This window comes from Humulus lupulus, chromosome 3 (genome assembly GCF_963169125.1).
Source record: "Humulus lupulus chromosome 3, drHumLupu1.1, whole genome shotgun sequence".
NCBI lineage: Eukaryota > Viridiplantae > Streptophyta > Magnoliopsida > Rosales > Cannabaceae > Humulus > Humulus lupulus.
In genome coordinates, this window is record NC_084795.1 from 80,684,707 (window position 1) to 80,704,166 (window position 19,460).

The 19,460-nt window shown below is 31.7% G+C and overlaps 1 non-coding gene across 1 annotated transcript; it reads right to left on the reverse strand.

Annotated features, from left to right (window-relative positions):
* Positions 1 to 18,010: 18,010 nt before the first annotated feature.
* On the reverse strand, positions 18,011 to 18,117 carry LOC133827798 (small nucleolar RNA R71). The gene has a single exon (XR_009890449.1). It is a non-coding gene; the product is annotated as a small nucleolar RNA R71 (small nucleolar RNA).
* Between the last annotated feature and the right edge of the window lie 1,343 nt (positions 18,118 to 19,460).

Consider the following 19,460-nt stretch of genomic DNA (forward strand, 5'->3'; position numbering starts at 1 on the left):
TTTGAAAAAAAAAATTAATAATAGCCTATTTGGGGGTAAATTCTCAAAAATAAATACAAGAACATAAGAAGTAAAAGAAAAAGACAAGAAAGAAAGAAAGAACGAAAGAGAGAAGAACAATATGATGATAAAGATATGTTAGCATGTATGCCAACGAAGAAAAATAATGCGGCTGCTCTTTGCGAGGATGGATCGTTGCGATCACTCTATTAATTATAGGAATCGACTTCTCTACAACAAATTTAGATCAAGAAGAAGAAGAGGCGCAACTAAAGAAGGAAAAGAGTAAATTTAAAAAAACCGTAAAAAATAATTTTAAAACAAAAATAAAATCTTTAATTAATATAATATAATAAAAAACATGCCAAATTACAAAACTAACTTTTAAAATACATATGAAATGACAAAAGTAAACTTACAAACAATACACATTAATTAATACTAAAGTTTGTAAAAAATATATGAATTTTTTCATTGTAGTAGAAAATTATGGAAAAATAAATCCCATATTTATAATTTAAAAGAGAAAATGCAATTTTGGCCTCTATGTTTTTCTCAAATACGCGATCGGTTCCTGTGTTTTGTTAAAAGACAACTCTCACCTTGTGTTTTACAATATGGGTCAAAATAGTACCCTATACTCAATTTTTACTAAAATATTTTCATTTAGAAAAATTAATTCTTTGGTCGTTATAAATAAGATAGGTCAACAGTTTTAGAAACAGTGGTCAAGGAGCTGTGAATGAAATATTATATTTGAAAATATTTTGACCAAAATTGAGTCTTAGGTACTATTTTGATCAATTTTGTAAAACACAGAGTCTGAATTATCATTTAACATAACACAGAGGTCGATCGCGTATTCGGGAAAAATACAAGGGCCAAATTGGTATTTTTCCAATTTAAAATGATATAATCCCATATAAAAATTGGGCAATTCTATGGTAAAGGCACCACTTTTGCCCCTACTGGTAGGGGATCTCTGTTTTTCGAACATGGAGAAAGTATAACTCAATTTTTTTATATGACAGTGTATATTGTAGTTATAACATACATTCCACTAGTTTTCAGGAAATTCTAAATAGTTTACAGTGTCAAAAATAAGGTTCAAAAATTTATCTGCACACGTTCTTTTTTTTTTATTTTTATACGAGTGCAACTTACTATTTTGAACTCTATACTTGACACCGTAAATTATCAGAATTTTCTGAAAACTGCTAGGGTACATATTATAACTACAATGTACATTGTTATATAAAAAAGGAAATATACCATTTTGGCCCCTATATTTTTCCTGAATATGCGATCGGGCCCCTGTGTTTTGTTAAATAACAATTCCCCTGTGTTTTACAAAATAGATCAAATAGTACCCTAGACCCGATTTTCGTTAAAATATTTTCAATTATAAGATTAATTCTCGGGTCATTAGTGATGCGATAGGTTCAGAGAAATGGAGAAAGTGGTCAAGGAGATGATAATTAAATATTATATTTGAATTTTTTTTTACCAAAATTGGGTATAGGGTATTATTTTCATCCATTTTGTAAAATATAGGGTCTAAATTATCATTTAACAAAACAAATGGGGTGATCATGTATTTGAGAAAAACACAGGGGGCAAACTAATATTTTGGGGTTATAATTTCTCCACGTGTTGAAAATAAATACATCTCTACTAATAGAAGTCAAAAGTAACACCCCCAACATAAAATTTCCTATTAAAAATTAAGTTAAACTTTTTATTTTTTGTAAAAGTTAACCAAAAAGGCAAATTAGTACAATTTTCTCTCAATTTAATCAGATTCTATCTATATATCTATATAAAGGAGAGCTTCAAGGAGATGACGTGCCACTCTGAAATCTCTTCAAAACATTCTTTCTATTTTCTCCTTTAATTTAATTTTTTTATTCATTTTATGAATTTTAGTAGCACATTAGTTTAAATTTAAATAAGATATTTACAAGTTATTTATTTAAATTAATAATATTATATATAAATATCTCATGTTATATATAACATTATAACATGAGTCTTTATCTATGTACACCTAACGTCTTCTTCTTTTTTTTTTTTTTTAAAAAGAAACATTACACAATCCACATTAACACGTTTACTTTTTACAAAAAATTAATTTAGTTACACAATGCATTAGTTTAAATTTAAATAAGATATTCACAATATATTATTTAAATTAATAGAATTATATGTCTCTGCCAGGGCCGAACGACTGCCCTCCCATCGCCGACCACCGCCATGTGCCAGCCCAGTCGATTTGCCGTCCCCTGAAACCCCAGACCCCCGAAGATCGACACCTCACACGCGGCCTATGGACCTCAATGGGGCACTCGAAGTTCTGCGATTTTGGGTTTCTCCCAAACTTTCCGAGCACTTTCCCACCACCTCGAGCGACCACAAGTTGAACCACTACCACCACCATACTCCTTGCTTCTTGGGCTTCAAAACCCACTAAAGAATCAAACTCAATGGTCACTGGAGTTGGAAGTCAATGTTTGTCTGAATCCATGGTGATTTCCGAACCTTCAAGCGTATATTTGAGCTTTTCTGAGCCATTTCAAACTAAACGACCGCAACCATGCCATTTCCCTTGGCTTGGGCTTTAAAACCCAATAGTTTTTTTTTTCCGAACCACCACCTTTGAATGGTGGCGCCGCTGCCATCGCCTGAGCCTCGCCGCCGCCGACCACCACCATGCTTTAGGCTTCAAAACCCACCAATTAATTTTTTAAAGACTAAAAATAAAAATTTTCAGGGCTCGCATTCTTTTAGTGCTTGCATCACAAGCCTAAAAATCCTCACTCTTTAAGACTCTCAAATAGAGGGCTCGCGCCCTGCAAGTCCTAAAAAGTCTTTTTTGTAGTAGTGAATATATATATGGTTGGTTTATAGATTTTGATATTTTTCTTACATTTTTTGGAAGCAGAAGAAATTGAGCGTGGATCATGGTGTTGTGATATTGTTTACTATATGTACTAAAAAAAATATATTTGTATCTTCGAATTTAATTAGCTAACCGGGTATTGGTATTAGTATTGTTTGAATTTTTATTCACTATATATTTATTTTCTTATTATATTATAATTATATTTTTTAATCAAAAGTGAATAGTTGTACAAAATATTATAATTATTATCATCAATCATCAATATTAATAATGTTAGGGTTTTATGCCCTAATTAAAACTCAATTTCTTTGTAATCTTACTTTATTATCAATAAAAGAATAGAAATCATTTTTCGACTTGGTCAATCACTTTGCTCACATGTTTTTATTTAATGATTATTTGTTTAATATAAACTTCTATTAAATCTCGAGCATATAGCTAATCATATTTATAGTGACGTAATCACAGTGGAATATAAATATGATTATATGTTCAAAATAAGTTAGTCCTAAGATTAGTCAGTGCACAAGATTTACACTGACTTTTCAATCTACGATATGATCTACTTATACATTGTAGTGTTATATTTTTTCAAGAACATTAGAAAAGTAGATAAGATCGGATGTATTTGTTACATCAGACTAGGCCGATATTGACAGTTGATAGGATAAGTAAACATACCGTTATTATCTATTCTATTCATATCATATAGTTGACCATAGGTCAATTCAATCTCAATTTTGAGTGGTTAGTATTCTAACTAATTGTATTATTGTAGTTCTTTGACTTGTTCGTTACCAGCTTACCCTACAGACTAGCTCATACTTACATCTTGGGAACTCGGTAGTCTAATTGAGTGGGAGTGTTAATCATAGATATGAACATCTATAACTTTCTGATGAACAAGTGAAAAGATAGTTTCCTTTTAGTTTGGTTCAAGGTGTTAAATGATAGAGATCTCATTTCAGTAATTAAATTAGTGTGCTGAAATATCATTTACAAGGAACTAAGTGTTTTAAGGATAAAATACAATGAGAGGTAAAACAGTTTTTGAGTCCATTCTCATTGTAGACCATCTATAGAGAATTGAGTGACAATTATTGTTGTAACAATGGATAATTAATAGCGTATCTATATTTGTTATAGAGCGTTCTATGAATTCAAGAGTGCGATTCCGAGTCTTTAGTGGAGTCACGAGGAATTAATAAATTAGTAAATTTATTTGTTAGATTTATGATAACTTATTGGAGCTTGATTTCATAGGTCCATGGTCCCTACTGTACCTGGGATAAAATCATCTAGATAGTCTTAATTAATGGATTTAATTATCAATTAGAATTATCAAAGTTGACAAAGTCAATTTTGGATAGTTTTACAGAGTTATGTAATTTTGAGAAGAAAAGAGAAATTATGGCAGATTTATTAATTAAGATAAATTTGTATCTAAATTAATAAATAAGTTTAAATCAAGGTTCAAATTATAAATAATTAATTTGATAAATGATTTAAATAATTATTTAATTAATTAAATCAATAGAAAATAATACAGGCCTTGATTTTAAGTCAAATAGTGTAACGCCCCAACTCCAGGGACCGTTACGGTGTGCCTTGTAAACAGTGCTAAACTCGCTAATCGAGTTATTTGGCCAAAATTGTGTAACTAAGTGTTATCCCCAAAAATTGGAGATCAATGACGTGGAAATAGAGGTGACAAGTGGCAGTGCATGGTCAGTAAGAGACACATTAATAGTCAATAAATATATTGGCTCCTCAGAGTTGTGATAAAGTGACTTGGCTTAGGAGTAGCTCAGTAAGCCATGTTAGACCAGTGTGCCATGTTAGATGAGAGACATGGCATGCTAGACCAGAGTGCCATGTTAGACGAGAGACATGGCATGCTAGACCAGAGGGCCATGTTAGACCAGAGGAGTGTGTGTCCGACCAGCACTTGCATATGTCCAGCATGCATATGTCCTACCAGCTAAGTGCATGTCCTACCAGCCAAGTGTGTGACTGTCCAGTAGAGGTGTGTACGACCAGATAGAGGAGGATTAAGTCAAGATTCCCAGAAACGGCTTCAACAAGAACCGGTCTTAGCACACGCGGGAATCTCTCATTCTTCCCACAAATTTGGTGTTCTGTTAAATTTTGAATATTTTTGTAAATTATATATAATAAATATAATGAAATATCCCGATTCTAGGGGATATCAAATGTATGATCCTAAGCCTATAAATAGATGGTTTATGGGATTAGAAAGGGGGCTTCTTCTTCTTTTTAGACTTTTGGGAAATTTTGGGTTTGAGTTTTCTAGAGAGAAAGTGCTTGTATCTGAAAGAATTCTTATATTCTTGCAATCTGTACTGAAGAAACTCAGTTGGCTCAGTTCATCTGATCTTGAGTACAGATCTATAATCACAACTCTAAATGGATTAGGCTATTACCAACATATTGGGGCTGAACCACTATAAAAATTGTGTGTGTTATTTACTTTCTTTTCAAACCCGTCTGTGTCGTTTTATTTCTCTTGAAGGTTTCATCGTTTTTGACGTTCTCACGTCGTTGGCCAAAAACGCGGCCAACGCTAAGTATGATTAGCGGTTTAGGGATTAAAATTTTTGGTTAAGATGTAACGTTTCACTAGAACGTTTAATATATATATATGTTGGGATCCCAAAATTATAATTTCAGAGTCTACTACAAGAAAATATTTACAACAGGCCGTTCTATGCGGCAAAACAGGGTTTAACCCTAGTTCCCCTTTAAACCTCGGCCGTGGCGGACGAGCAGCTGCATATGTACACGTCATCACCTAAGCTCTCCAACTCAAGGATGGTCTAGCTTTCTTTTGCCTTTACCTGCACCACATAGCACCCGTGAGCCGAAGCCCAGCAAGAAAACACAATATAACATGATATAATATCAACACTGATCGTATTAACTAATCAGGACCAACAGTCCAAACAAATAGGTGACTGTCACAAAAGTCACGAATATGGGGACAACACCCTTTAGCCATGTGATGATAGGATCACCAGGGCTTAACAGATTTCAAAAGTCACTAATATGGGAACAACACCCTTTAGCCATGTGACGATAGGATCACCAGGGCTTAACAAATAAGTGAGCATCTCACTAGCTTTAACAGGATAGGTGCATGGTGATTAGTCACCAACATAACCTTCCTCCTGACTCTAGAGTCATAACTGTGGAATAGCGTTCCCTAGCCATGTGACAAACAGTCACCGATGCCATATGCCCTAGCTCTGAATAACTAGTCTCATACTAGCCAAGCGCTTATAGTTTTCATCGACCTTCTGGTCGGTCCAGCATTAATACCCCATATGAGTCATTCAACGCTGATATCGATTAGATCTAATCTTCATGTGGCTCGGCGTTCATGACGCTATGCCATCTCAGACTCTTAAGACAGTAAAACACGACCAATGTTCAACTCATTGTGAACTTGACTAATAAATCACAGCTTCACAGATGGATCTAACACCGTTGCCGAATCTGACTAATAAGTCAGTGCCATACACAAGTAAGCCATGCCACCAAACATATATCACATATCCAATATCCATATACAAGGTATTCATCATGCTTACTCAACAAGTACTAGTACAATTAGGACCATGCACGAACACAGAGGCTCAAGCTCTGAACGATATCATACTCAGTATACAAAGCATGTCCTAATCACATGTTTCTCGTGCATCACATGCATTATATTCAACAATCCAACATGCACCAATAATAGCCATGCATGTCACATATACACAGGGTGCAGTTTTCTTACCTTTGGTCCAAGCACAGGTTACCAATAAACGAGCCACAAGCACGACCTTGATTCCAAGCCCCTAGTGGAAACCTAGTCACAACCATGATATAAACCTCATCAAAATGAGTAAATAAATACTTCCAAACCCAACCCAAGCCTCCGAGACATCGAATCCCACTCAACTAGGTAGTAGGATCGATCCCAGGCCCCTAGAGTTAAGTTCCCATCACAAAAACACATTTATGGCATTTTTTTTCCTTAAGGGTCGCGGCCCTACAAGGACCATGCCGCGGCCTGCCCCCCTGGCAGAGCCTCCTCCACCTTCTTCAAGCTAGGGCCGAGACCCAACCTCGCACCAACCACTTTTCCTCGTTTTTCCACTTTTAAAACCTTCCAAAAACCTATCCAAACATCTCCAAATCCCAAAATCAAAGTTCCCAAACATCCCCATGATCCAAAACCCATAAAACCCAAGTTTCAAATCACCCAAAAATACGTCAAAACACAAAATCCAATTCAAGCTTAAAAACTTTTAAAATCTTAAAACTTAAATCTTGAATTACCTCCAATTGAGTTGTTTCCAACTAAATCCTCCGGCTAATAAGCTTCTAATCTTTCCTAAGATTGCTACGCCTCGATCCTCGCTTGAATCCGAGTCCTAGAACTCAAGTTACCTTCGAAAATGTGATCGGGAGACGAAAATGGAACTTTAAGGGAGAGAGAACGTACAGAACGTTCTTTTATTCTTTTAAAAGGTTACTTCAAGCTTAAGTAGCCTCAACCATATCCTAACATTCGGAGTCCCGAAAACACCCCCAGGGACAAAATAGTCAAAACCTCCAGAATTTCCCCCTGATCTTACTCACTCCCAATTTATCACCAAATATTTATTCCCATTACCCAATAACCAGGTAATGCTCTAAATACCCCTTGACTTACTCCAAGTCAAGAATAAATCCCGTTGTGACTTTCCCACTAGCTTACCTCCTAAGATCGTCTTGTGCTGGGTAACCCTGGCATAACCAAATAATAATAAAGCACCACACGCATATCACATATATGCCAAATATGCCCGAAATGGCCAAAATATGAAAATCTCTCAATTACTCAGAAATGGGTTCACATGCATATTTAATACACCTAAACATGCATGCTATCATTTAATAACATAATATAGCAATTATGACCTTCTCGGCCTCCTAATCAAGGTCCTAAACCTTATTAGGAAATTTGGGGCATTACAAATAGGTTTATAATCAAATGGGAAATTTCACGGGCCTAAAGCCCATGATAATTTTGACCAAGGGCTATTAATTGGCTATTATTTTATTGATTTTTTAATTAAATTAAATGCCCTAATTGAGTCTATAAAAGGAGTGCTAAGTGAGAGATGAAAACACAAGTTCAGAAGTCAAAAACACAAGTTTCTGATAGTTTTTAGATTCTCTCTAAACACAAGTCATTTTCTAAGTCTTATTGTTCTTTTCTCTTCTTCTCTATGTATCTATCTCATGTGTTGAGAATTGCCCACTCTAGTCTAGGTGATTCTAAGGATACTTTGGAAGGCTGTGAAGAAAATTGAAGATCGGTTTAGTTTCTTGGTTATACTCTGCAACAGAAAGGATACAAGGGTTAAAAAAAAACTGAAGGAATAACTCATTCATTCCACTACGTATAATGTAAATATTCTTATCATTATTTCTCTTTGAATTCAGTTTTAGAAATATGTTCTAGGTTGTCTCATATTAATTTGTTTAATATTAGATCTACATGAAAATAAATAAAGATCAAGTATAAATTTCCTAACAACTGGCCTGAGAGCATTTGGTAATATTTATTTTCATGCATGAACATGTTAACAATTGGTTTATTTGATGTGTTTGAATAATTGGATGGATTTTTATGTTTTTATGAAACATATTGATTTTATGTGATTATTAGCCATTTTTAGGTTATTTTGTAGTGTTTTCTATGCCATTAATTTTTATATATGCTTTATTTTATGTAAAACATGTTAAAAATTAATTATAAAATGGTTTTGATTTGAAAAATTGCACAATTTTTTTTTTCGAAAAAATTTGGCCTGGTTGCCATTGAGTGCACACACACACGTGCATCCGCATGCCACCGCGCGCACACACCGCGCGCCTGCCTGCACCTTTTCACATGCGCACCCGTGCGCTGCCCCTTCTGCGCGCGCATGCGTTAACAGCCACCAGCCCACGGTGAACAGTACCCGAACGGTACTGTTCATCCCATATTTAATTTTTATTTTTATTTTTAAATTAAAGAAAATTAAAAATTTTGAAAATTAATTATTTATAATCAAAACAAAAAATATCATATTTTTTTTATTTAAGAATATTTTTTTTAAATAAGATATTTTTGTTGGTTGAGATTTAAATAATTAGATATTTTCTACAAAAATTCAAATTCAAATTTAAAAATAGACTAACAACTTAATTGAAATTTTTTTAAAATATTAGAATTAAGATATGAGATATTTAAGATATTTTCTTGTAAATACTTGATATTTTTTATTAAATCTTTATTTGAAAATATAAATATTTTTTTATTCTATAGTTTTTAATATTTAAATTATTTGAAATTTGAAATTTGTTAGTTAGATATTTTCATGGATATTTGAATTTATTTAACTGTTTTTCAAATTAACCTAAACCAAGTTGATTGTTACTAAATGAAATTTAAATTAACTATTGTTAATTGTTGATAAATTTCATTTAAATTGACTTATTTTTGTAAAAATTTAATTAATTTGAATTTTTTTGGGATAAATTCTAGATAATTAATTGTGGTATTTTTGCAAATGAAATAAATTGTGGTATTTTTGCATAAATTCATAGAATTGCTCATATAGTAACATGATTAGGCCCATTCAATTATAACATGTCTATTTGCACTATATGTAGTATTTTTGCAATTGGGCTTAGATGCATATAGTGGCTCATATGTTTGTTAGATATATAGATTTTGCCAAATAAAATATTCATAAAATGAAAGGTTTTATTTGGGTTCGTTAGAAATTGTAAAGTTTAAATTCCTCTCTTGTGGGTGATTCTACTTGTGAAGGCTCATTTGCATTGCATGACTATAGTGTGCCTAATCGATTAATAACAATTAATAAACGAATGTTTAAATTCCTGTCTTTTGGAGTTTGTATGGAAGATTGTGGGCCTTTGTAGTGGGAACGACATATTGGACTCAGCCCTCCTCCATATAAGCCCAATTGTTAAGGCCTATTTACCTGAGTTTGACTTAATTGTATAGGTTCATTATATTATTTAAACCTAAATATTGATTAGCAACAAATTAATTCTAAATTAATTAGATTTGTTTCAATGTGACACTTTAGAATTAATAGGAAATTATAGGACTTTGGTTTTAAAAATTATAATCTTAAATTTTTTTGAAGAACCATAGTCATTAATTTTCTAAACATAAATAATAAAAATACTATTTTTTTAATTTTAATAATGAGCATATTTTAAGAATTATATTCGATCTCCACCGTTGGTTTAACACAGTCTATAACTTAATAGGGTCTCAAGACGCTTTGATTCATCCCCCTACGGAAGGTGTTCATTAGTTGTTTTGACAATGTTAGATTTCGAAAGATAGATAATTATAGGTCAAATTCTACTAGACTCACCCCTACGGTGACTACTAGGACTAAATCTATGATTATCGAAACCGTGGGTCTAGCTCATAAAATAAGAGATTATGTTTTCTTATTTTTATCAAATAGTAGGTTGTTAATAATGGTGTCTATTATTAAATAAGTTTACAACTTTATTGAACTAGTAGTATTTTTGTAAAACGCCCTTAACTAGTACTTAATAAAACATTCACATTTTCAATGGTTTATAATAGAAAGCCACTTATTATAAAGGTTTCAGTGGGGTCTCGTTTAAAACATGCAAGTTGGATCCAAAAGTTTAAAAAGAAAATATCAGTTTTATGCAAAGTTCTAAAACAAATAAAAGTTTAAGTCCCACTGACAAATTTAAGAAAAATCCCATTAAACATAACATTATTAAAACTTGACGTTTAAAGTTGATTGTTTATTGCCCATAGGATGCCCCACGCCATACACACCAGGATGACAGAACTCCCCACATCACCACGCGTGCCACAGAGAAGCATATTTGCTACCTAGAAGGGAAAGTAAGGGGGGTGAGCTAAAAGCCCAATAAGGAAGTACAAACAACAAGCAAGCAAGATACAACAATTTACAAACACTATCATTCATCTTTATACATCATAGCATCATCATAAAATTGGCATCAATATCATAAGCATAAACATAATGCCACCATCATATCATAAACATCATAACAAAATCATAAACATCACCAAACATCATAACATAATCATAAACATCACCAAACATCATAACATAATCATGAACAATTCCTTGTGAAATGGCCCACTAACTTGTCCATGCCACCCTTTGAGATAAACAAGAGTCTCTGGTCCTTGAATAGCCTCGGCGCGTCCGCCCATGGAGTTACGTCTTCATATCCTTAGTAACTCGGGTTACGTCTTCTTTATCCTTAGCAACCCTTTTTGATGGGTCGCGTTCATCACGCTAACATCCATTCATATCATACAATATTCATACAAGCCAACATATCATCACATAATTCATAACATTTCATTCACACAACAGTCTTACCATTCATAATATAGCATTCATAAATTCTATCTAACTTCCTTACCTCAGGTCCAAGCTAAGTAAAACCACAACTTCTCATCGAGCCTATACCATAATCAAAGTGACATTTCTTAGCTTCATATAATTACTATTTTTCCCTCTCATATAACTCATGTGTGCATGGGCCATGCACACATGGAGGAGTTACACACAACATGCACATATGCTTAATTGCACATAAGGTCATAAAAAGAATAATGCTCATTCTACCTATATTGCATGCATGATCTTTCTATAAAAAATAAATGGTTGCATAATAGACATTATTTTGGACGTAAAAGTGAATTTGCATATAACATGCTTACGTGGGAACGTTGCGTAAATGTGGCGTTTAAAACGATAATTCCATGCGTCTTACTTTTATCGTTTTAAAATAATAGACTTGTAGCATGTTTTGTTTTACCATTGTTTATCTTCTTAAAATTACTAGGTTGGTTAAATCTCCCAAGACATTCTTTTTTTTCTTCATAAAAACAATTTTATTTAGCCATTAAGAATATATAAAAGACCCATTTATTATTATTTTTAAAATTGCAAAGAAAAGCAAGGGCATTGGAAATTATTTCAAAAAAAGAAAATACCTATGATTATCATGTCACCTTAGAAAATAATAATTTAATTTAAGTTAATAGAATTTCATAATTTGATGTGAGAAAAATAATAATTTTAAGTATGGAAAAATATATTTTTACTTGAATTATTTAAGGCTTAATTTTAAGTAACATAAATTCATAAGTGACAATTAAATAATTATTTTAAACTTTTTAAACTAAACTTTCAGCCACCATTTAATTTCTTTAAAAATCACAAATAAATTAAATCCAATATTTTTCTTAATCAAAATAAAGAAAATCATAACTATTAAAATAAACACTCATACCATATTAAAAATACAATTTGTAATATTACCATAGTTTAGGATTTTTAATTTATTTCAAATACTAATCAAATTCCTCTTATTAAAACACACATCACACTTTTTTTACAAAAATTCCAGCAATCAAATTTATCATTAAAATCACCTTTTTTATTTTTTAAAAACTCATATTTTCATCAAAATATTAAAAAAAAATATGTAGGTATTTATTTACTCAAAATATCATCTCAAAGCATAATTAAATTTTCCATTAAATTTTTTAAAACATCAAAACATTTGCAAACTTTATTTAAGCATTCAAAACATTATTCTCATCATAAACAACATCATTTATGCACAAAAATCAGCAAGCACATTAAATCATAAAAATTCATTCTTTTCATTATATTCACAAAATTCATGCTTATTTATGTACAATATTTCAACACAAACCCTAGCATGCTTCTAACCTCTTTAACCATTTTAATCACACCATGAGTATACAATAATTCATCAATCACCTTAGAATTTATTCACAAGTCATGAACAAATAATCACCCTTGATCTTGTGTTAAATATACTCTCAATATATTATTACCATGCAATTATTCCAAAGATCACAACCATCATAACCTCATACAAGATCACAACCTATCATGATTTCTAAGATTAAATTGACATTAAACACACAAAAAAAATAACCATCATACTTGAGCATTACCCTATGCCGAAACACATTTAATAAAAAATAACCCATTCTTTTCATGTATTTTAAATATTCATCATCACTTTTCATAGATAAAAAATTTAAACCCTTGTACAATTTCACATAAATTCTTTAAGCCAAAACATACCTATCATTTAAACCATAGAAAAGCTTTAAACAACATATCATAATCACCATATTTCAATAATCATCTCACTACACATATTTGTAATACACAACCATAAAAATCAAACCCAAACAACATAAACCCATGCCCACGCCTAGGTCTATTTTCCCATGCATCAAAATATAAGAAAAACATTCCATCAACACAACATATTATCCTATTACAAACAAACCCACTTTCAGCCATAGTCTCTCCAAAACATCAATCATCAAATACCAATAACCAAAAGATTGAGGGGAAAATTCAATACCTCTCTTGATAGAAATCAAGAACCCAACTAGGATCACTTCCTTGCTCAAACCCTAGGGGTTTTCTTTTGAAAATCAAGATGGAGAAGTAGAACAACACAATTAAAAACAACTCAAATCAATCATACTAAAAATTTAAAAGAAAGAAAACATAAAACAAAATCAAAGACCATAACCTAAGATTGATCCTTTCTCCTTCTTCTTCTTCTTCTTCTTCTTCTCTCTCTATCACGCCACACTCTCTCTCTCTATCCTCTCTCTAGAACACGACAGCCAAGAGCAAAAATGGCCCTTCCCAATTTTTCCTTCCCCCTTTATCTTAATTCTCTCAATAAAACCTAATCAAATAAAATGGTAAGTTTCATTTCTCTTTTTATTTTCTTTTTTAATTTCTTATTATTTTCTTTTATCACAATTGATTGGAGATAAAATGGTGATCACATTCCTTTCCCAAAATGGCTATCTTCTTCAAATTTTGACTTTATTTTCCTTAGAAAATAAATGGAAAAATTTCACTTCCTTTCCCTTTACACCACACGTCCAACACATGGTTTCCCATTCCCTTTGTATTTATTTTTTTTGTAAATAAATCAATTAAATATAATATATGGAAACTATATAATGTGTAGGAAATTCAACACATGTGCATCATGCTACCATGCACTAGCACACACTAAATCACTAGGGTACATCACTATCTACCATGCACCTTAGTGCATTCAACCAAATCTCACATAATCACATTTTAAAAATAAAAAAAATAAATATCATTTAACAAATAATTTCACAAAAATATTTAACAAACGATTCTAACAATTAAATAAAATAACAAACAATTAAATAAAACAAACAGCAACTAAATAAAAAAATTCACCACACTTAACACTTAAATAAAATAAAACACCAAAAAAAATTTAATAACTAAAAAAAAAAAATTTGGTGCACTACAATTTTTTACTCTCGCCAACCGGGACAATGATATCATAGATTAGTTAAAAACCTAAAGAAATAGAGATATGATTGTTTTTGGTATTTTTTTTCTCATATCTTACATATTTTTGGTATATGTTGTGCTATTTCTTGAAATTTGTGTGAATAGAAGTTTTATTGAGCAAATGTGATTGATTTCTATTTTATTGATAATTTGTAGTTTTAAGCTAAGTAGTGTCTGTGTCTACTCTCATCCTTTCTCAAATTTTGATGGAGAAACTCACTGGAGAAAACTTTCTTAAATGGAAGCAAAATATCAACATAGAGTTGATTGGTGACAACTCCGAGTTCTTCATGATTGAGGAATCCCCAGAACGAGTGATAACTCTATAAAATAGAGTTATTTTACCACTTTTTATGTGCTAATTGTTGCTTAGTTTTTAATTGATTTATTAAGTTTTTAAGTAATTTTGAATTTATTAGGTTTATTTTATTTTCTATATTTTTGTGTGTTTTTATAATTATTTTGTTGTAAAAAGTTTTAGATAATTAGTTGAATTATTATTGTTTAGTTTGAGGTAAAAAATGTTGTATTATTGAATTTCAATGTTAAATATAAATTAAGTTATAATTAATATTTTCAAAGAATCAACTTGATTTATTTTATAGTTGGATATATTTTATTATGATTTATTTTATATTTATTTTGTAGGGAATTTATGACATTTTTGTGTTTAGAAAAAAAGGATAAAAGCTTAAAAAGATAGGAAAATATGGCATTTTTCCAAGTGCAAAACCACCTCACTCGGCCTAACTCTCCAAGCCAGCAGCTCCCAATAGGCCCAGGCCCCATTTGGCCCACTCAGTTTTCAACTGCACCCAACCTTCGGCCCAACCCCCTCCAATGCTCCAAGCCCTTCACATGCACCCAGCTGCCAACTTCTCAGCTAGCCAACTCGTGCACCACTTGCCAGGCCTGAATTCCTCTTCAGCTACCCAACGGGCCTGCCACCTTCCCCTGGCCCGTTTACCTCACTTCTCCCTTCAGCAAACCTAGCTACCCGCCAGCCCACCAGCAGCCATGCAATTTTCCTTCTTGAGCCCATAAATTGCCTAAGTGTACCCTTTGTCCCCTATGTCCAAAATGCCAACTTTTTACCCATTTTTCTACACATTTTCACCACAACATCATCATTACACCCTATAATTTACCTCTACATACCATATTTATTTTATTTAATTAATCTAATCAATTTATTTAAGTAATTTAAATTGATTATTTTAATAATCTCATTTTGGCTATAAATATAGAATTTCAAGACCATTTGGGGTGCTTAATTTTTTGTTACCATCTTCTTTCTACCATTCTCTCTTCCATTTTGGGTTTTTCAAGAGCATTTGAAGTATGTATGTCATTTATTTTGTAATTTTTATTCTAGTTATGTGCTTCTAATCTTTTTCATAAGATTATTAAGATCATGATGAAACAACTTGTGACTAGATAATATTTATGTTGTATGTTGATTTCCCTTGTAATGCAACAAAGTTATGGATTTTTCTTCTTCATATATGTCTTTCATCTTCAATATCCCATATTTTGGATTGTTAGATAATATGCACTTTGTTCTTCACTTTGCAAAACATAATATTCTTTGTGTAAAATGTGTCATTAAATTGTACACATTCAATGCTTAGAACAAAAATATTATATTTTGCCTTATAAATAATGTTATTTGATTTTTTGTTGTTTCATTAGATTGATTCACATTAAATACTTTGAAATTATACTTCTAGAAAAGTAAGGAAAAATCCTATCTTTTTAGAAGTAATTTGTGCTTAAAATTATAAATCTATTTGGAAAATGATAGTTTGATTTATTTTAACTATCACTAAAACTTGGGAATTAATATACTAATAAATATTATTAAACTTACATTTTGTGGATTCTAGTATCTTAATAATCTTTCATTTTACCACTTATTTTCAAATTATTATTGGTTTATTTTTATTCTCTTAAATAGCTTTATTTTCAATCGTTTATTTTATGTTCATAACATTAAAACTCATCAATCTTTGGAGGTAGGTTAGAATTTATTAATTTTGTTTAAAATAGTTTTCTTTTTTATTTTAGACAACTCCTTTGGGTTCGATCTCGTGCTTATACGAACACTATATTCCATATACGATTCGTGCGCTTGCGAGTATAAATTTTTAAAACATACCCGTTTTGGGTCCATCAAGTTTTTGGTGCCGTTGCCGGGGAGTTGCAAGAAGAAAAGAAACGAAATTTATCTCAAAGTTAGTAAATTCTTCTACTAGTTATTTTAATTTTTGCACTTAAACAAAAGAACAAAAAAAAACTATATATACAAAAATATAAAAAAATATATATTTATATAAAACTAAAAAAAAGAGATAAAAAGAACATTTGGGACGGTTCTACCATCCATAAAAAAACACTTGCTTATATTTCTATATTTATTGTTTTTTTTAGTTGACGACACTTGTGCCTCCTATCTATCTTTTTAATTTTTATAGTCGATGGCACTTGTGCCTCCTAATTTTGTTGTTATTTTTATTCCTTGTATTTCTTTGTTAGTTGACGACACTTGTGCCTCCTAACCTTTGTTGTAATTTTCTTTATTTATCTTGTTGTTATTTTTATTTATTTATTGCAAGTTACTAGTTGATGACAATTTTGCCTCCTAGTCTTTTATCTTATCTTTTAGTTGATGGCACTTGTGCCTCCTAATTTTTACCTTAATTTTGTTATGGTTGATGGCATGCTATGCCTCCTTACTCTTGCCTAAATTTTAGTCTTATTTAATTTTTCTTTATTTTTCTTTGTCTTTTATCATATTTTAGTGTAATTGTGAAAAAAAATACTTAAAAAAAAAGTGAAACCTAAATCTTGTCCTGTCACCATAAACAATTTTCGCTTAAAGAAAATTTGAACAAAATTCTCAATCCGCCTCTACTAATTAACCTCAAGGAGTTGTTAGTAGTGTGTGAGTAAGTGGAATCAAATAGGCCTGGAGACAAGTAAACCATAAGAATTATATTGTTGTGAAATCTCTAAAAATTCTAAGTATGCTCTGTGGTTGAGATTTTCACTGATCTTCCACATCAGAAAATTGCTTGTTTGAGATTATCCTTATTGCCTTGTTTGTGAAAATTGTATGCATCATTGGGAACGTAACTTTAAAAATCGATTAGTAAATCTTTGTTTGAAATTGAAAGTGTTAGTAAATATTTGAGCACCATGGAACCAATTGCTAATCCTGTTGATGAAAATGTTGTGCCTGAAAAAAATTTGCTTGAATATTTTGCACCTATTTCATCTAATGCTCCTTCATGCATTGTTTTTCCTACAACTTCTGCTACTCATTTTGCGCTTAAACCAGCAATTATTCAATTGTTGCCATCTTTTTATGGGTTAGATAGAGAGGTTCCTTACATGCATGTCAAAGATTTCTTAGAAATTTGCTCAACATTTAAATTTAAAAAATTTCTAATGAGTCGGTCAAACTAAGATTGTTCCCTTTTTCATTAAAAGACAAATCAAAAGCTTGGTTAAATTCCCTTCCCACGGGGCTATAACTACATGAGATCAACTTTATAATAAATTGTTGCTGAAATTTTTTCCTATGTCTAAAACTGATAGTCTAAGGAGAGAAATCTCTGAGTTTTTTCAGAAAGATAATGAAGAGTTTTATGAATGTTGGGAAAGATTTAAAGATTCATTATTAAAATGTTCTCATCATGGTTTTGAAAAATGGAGACTTGTAAAATATTTTTATGATGGTTTGACTCCCTCTAATCGTCAAATGATTCAATCTATGCATACTGGAAATTTTTTAAAATTTCAAGGACAAGAGGCTTGGGAAGCCCTTGAAGATTTATCTGTCAATTCATAACAATGGAATTATTTTGATCCTAGGTCTAGGTCAACTAATTCACCAAAAATAGGAGGAAGGTATGAAGTAAAAGAGGAATTAGACTTAAGAACATCCTTAGACAAATTAGCGAGAAAAGCAGAAGCTTTAGCCATAAGCCAAACCATAAATTCTCCAATACAATCAAGAAAAGAGGTGTGTTCTATATGTTCTAGTCCTTGCCATAATGCCCAATCATGTCCTTCCTACCAAGAAGCCTTTTCTGAGGAGGCCAATGCACTTCATTCTTATGGGAAAACAAGTAATTGCCCATTCTCATCTACTTATAATCCAAATTGGAGAAACCATCCAAACTTTTCATGGAGACATAACCAACCTCAAATGAATCAGGGCTCCAATACAACACACAAAACCAAACTCATGCCCCACAAAATCAACCATATCCTCAATAAAGAAAACCTTCCTTAGAAGATACTTTATAACAATTTATGCAATCCACTCAACAAATCCTACAAAATCAGTCTCAATCAATTACCAAACTCGAGACACAAGTAGGACAACTCGCCACTGCTTTAGCTAATAGAGAAAAAGGAACATTCCCCAGTCAACCTATCCCTAATCCAAAAGGTCAATATGAGATAGGAAAGTCTAGTCATAATGAAGAAGTCAAATCAATTTCAGCTCTTAGGTCCGGAAAGAACATTGTCAAACCCGATTACATACCCGAGATTGAAAAAGAAAAAGAAAAAGAAAAGAGTCAGCCTTCTAGTTCTAATGCCAATGACTCTTCAAACAAGGAAACTCCAATCCATCCTTTCATTTCTAAAGCCCCATTCCCACAAAGATTACTTCTAATTAAAAAAGGTGGCCAATATAATGACATCTTAGAAGTTTTCAAACAAGTTAGTATCAATATCCCTTTCTTAGATGCCATTAAACAAATTCCCGCATACTCTAAATTTTTAAAGGATCTTTGTACTGTTAAAAGAAACACTAATGTTCCGAAAAAGGCATTTTTAACTAAACAAGCTAGTTCCATTATTCAATATAAGAGTCTTGTTAAATATAAAGATCCTGGGTGTCCCACGATTTCATGCATTATTTATGATCATTTTATTAACAAGGCTTTACTTTATTTGGGTGCTAGTGTTGCCTTATTCTGTTTATAAGCAACTTGGTCTTGGTGAGCTAAAACCTACTTCTATAACTCTTCAAT